The sequence below is a fragment of the Anneissia japonica genome, unplaced genomic scaffold (genome assembly GCF_011630105.1).
Source record: "Anneissia japonica isolate Jap-2015-1 unplaced genomic scaffold, ASM1163010v1 scaffold287727_len1644234_cov201, whole genome shotgun sequence".
Taxonomy (NCBI): domain Eukaryota; kingdom Metazoa; phylum Echinodermata; class Crinoidea; order Comatulida; family Comatulidae; genus Anneissia; species Anneissia japonica.
In genome coordinates, this window is record NW_022713615.1 from 1,474,455 (window position 1) to 1,478,029 (window position 3,575).

A 3,575-nucleotide genomic window follows, 5' to 3' on the forward strand; every position below is an offset into this window, starting at 1 on the left:
CCCCTAGATACGCCACTGCATCAAAGCCGCATATTATTAAATAGGTAGACTAACGGATGATTTAAGGTCATCTACACACTAAAACATGTTGTCATTATTCATGCCAAATGGATGCGATGGAGTGCTTGCATGTTTTTTTTTCAACGTTTGTTATTGTTTTAACGAGATATGGCTTTAAAAATATTTTATAAATGTATACATGTTTGTATTTTCGAAGACAGTATTATGTTGCTTCCATATTGGTTTGGAAGCACTTGGCTGGAAAATGGTATATAAAAAAAATCATATTCTCACCTTATTTAGTACAGGCCGACATTTTACGTACATAATTTTTTCCCCAAGTGACTTATTTATTTATTTACTTACTTACTTACTTACTTACTTACTTACTTACTTACTTACTTACTTACTTACTTACTTACTTACTTACTTACTTACTTACTTACTTACTTACTTACTTACTTACTTACTTACTTACTTACTTTACTTACAATATATATTTAAGAGTACGGACATTAAAATTATAGAGGGCGCATAATATTTTCTTGAAACAGTACCGTATTGCAGCATGACTGCAGCACGATTTAATTTGATCCAAATATTAGTGCGTACTGGGAGCCATGTAGAGATTTTTTTTAATTAAAGGCATGTTTATACTATCACCATAACGATCAACGATAAAAAGCTAAAAAGCAATTGTTCATATAAGAAATAAACAAATTAAGAGAAGTTTTCTTACTGGCACGATTCGATAACGATTTATCGTGTATAATATATACGGTACGATAAAACGATCAAGAATCAAGAATACTTTATTATCATCGAACAAACAAGTAAACAATGAAATTTGTTAAATAACGAAATAGTGAAATTTGTTAATAATTCCACAAATAAAATTAAATGACGTCATAATCATAGGAAAACGATAAAATCGTTTTTACTACTACGATTTTATCGTTTTCCTATTTATGACGTCATTTATTTGATTTGTGAAAATATATTTTTATCATATACACAATAAATCTTTATCGAATTGTCGTGCTAGGGTGAAAACTGCTCTCATTTCTAGCTTTTTATCGTTGATCGTTTTCGTCATAGTGTAAACAAGCCTTTAAAGAAGTTGGCATAGATAGGTTTTCGGGTTAGAATTAGTATTAAAATCATTATTTTACGCTAACTGACGTATTACCGCACTGAAGATTGACTTGTGTTCGTCCCCAAACCAGGGCCATCTCTCAGCGAGTGGGTTCTACTCATGCGTAATAGACCCCACTGGAAATAAGCCTTCTTATAGACTTTCGTGGGCTATCGTATCCTCGGTGTTTACACCGAATAAATCCATTCCAATCCAATACTGGGTCATTTTATTAAGATTTTTATTGAAATAAAAGGAAGAGAAATCGATAGATTTTTGCATTAGAAATAATAAAAATATATTTTTTAAAAGTGTTTTAAACCAGCTGACGTACCGTACTCGTCTACTCAGTACAATGCAAAATAGGCCTACTCGAAAAGAAAAAGAAAAAAGGTTGGACAGTCCCACACAATTTTTGGGTCCACAAAGAATGGGTATGTACATTTTCAAAAATAGGTCTAAATTATGCTGTTTTAGCACAAAATGAGTCCTGATTTTGAAAAATTGGTCAAGATTTCTCATATTTTGCGTAAAATGGGTCCATTTTTTAAGAAAATGATTATATATTATTTGAATTTACGCGTAAAGTGGGTCCATATTGATATTTTCCCGCATTGTTTGAAAATCCTAGCTACAGCATTGCATGTAACGGTGATGTGATGATGATGTTTTTAGGATCTGGTTTTTACATGCCCATTTTTCGTAATTATGACTATTTTGGATAAAGAATGTTTTGAGCAGTGGTGGATTCAAGGTCTCCCCCTCCCCCTAGATTTTTTTAATGAAAAAAAGAATATGGCCCCAAATCCAAATTTAAGTCTGAAAGTGTAATTTCTGGTCATCTAGAGGTGCCCTAATCATAAATTTTCTTACCTCAGCCCCAACCATGGTTGGGCTGAGGTGGGTGGTTACCCAATCTGTAAAAGTCCCTCCCTGGAGTCACCGCTGGATCCACCACCGTTGAGTTTTATATTATTGTTAGGCTTACTAATATTATTTATGATGCGTTTATTGCAATGAGTCACTTTATCATCTTAGAACAGCCCTAAAAACTTTCAAAGCGCACTACTTTCCATGGGACTTCGCCGCTGGACTCCCCACGGGGTCTTACGTAGGCCCTACTTTGCATGCTCCCACCACCCGCCCCCCTTTCAAAATCCTGGCTACGTCCCTGGATGCTATAACTCGCAAAATAAGGTGATTTTAGGTGATTTTTAACTACTTGCAATTTGATTGAAAGCCTGAGCCTTCGCCGAATGCAAATTGTTAGCTAAATAGGAAATTTTAAAGTAATTCGTAGGCCTACTTACGCATGGGTGATCTTAAATTTGTCACGCATTTAGTCCACGCATGACGACGAATAATCACCAATTCAGGGAAAATATATTTAAAATTAGAAGAAATTAGTTTTATTAAAATTATAAAATAATCATGCAGTAACTTATTGTCATTAGAGAGATTTCGTTATCGCGTTTGGGATTCAATTCACCAAAAGCTTTGGCGGCGCGTGTGTGGTCTTGCGACTTCATTGTCACAATGTTGATTATCCATGAAGCTATCCAAAAATAAAAACAAATTGAATTAAATATTTTGATAAATGATTTTCTCATTATAAATAAAGACAACGAAATTCCTAAAATATATATATATATATTAACTACCAAAAATGAAAAGAAGCTTGTTATTTTTAATGTAGGCCTATTTAATCTTGAATGTTCTAATGTTTCTTAATTAATTTTTCTTTTTAATATTTTGAATACAAAAGAATTTGTTTCTGTATTAGTTTCAACAAAGTAGTTTCTGTAATATGGAAGATTTTTTTTTTGTTTTTGTTTTTTTGTTGTTCTTGTTTTCAAAATATCTATCTACTTTTAAATTTTGATTTTTAATTGTGTATAGAAGATGGATATGCATGTTTTTATTTGTACGCAAGATTGTCTTTGAGTCGGGTTAACTCACTGAAATCTATTAAAAAAAAAAGAATCTGCTATCAAAAAACTCCAAATATTAAGTTAGTTCTGGCTATCTGCAAAAGCCTGGGAAGATTTTTAAATTTAGTAGACTCAAAATCGAGGTGGTTTGAGGCTTTACTTTACAGAATATAGCACTATTACGGTAGCTACTTGCCACCTGCTAATTTTCCCCACTGATTTTTTTTCTACCTGGAGAGTTATTCCCGGCCCAGGCTATCCCCCCTCCCCATTTGTTCGATGCATTGTTCCTCCTAGTTTTCCTATTGATTTTTTTTCCATCAGGTTATTTTTATTATACTTTATAAGAGAGAACATATTTTTTTTTAATTTTGTGTTTTCTCTATATCAATCAATTATTATCTAGTCATTGTAAGGTTACACTAAAAAGGTGTGCCGATGATACAAAAGCGTTATTCAATCAATTGACTGATTGACTATTGATGCATTCGCAATACCGTATTGATGAA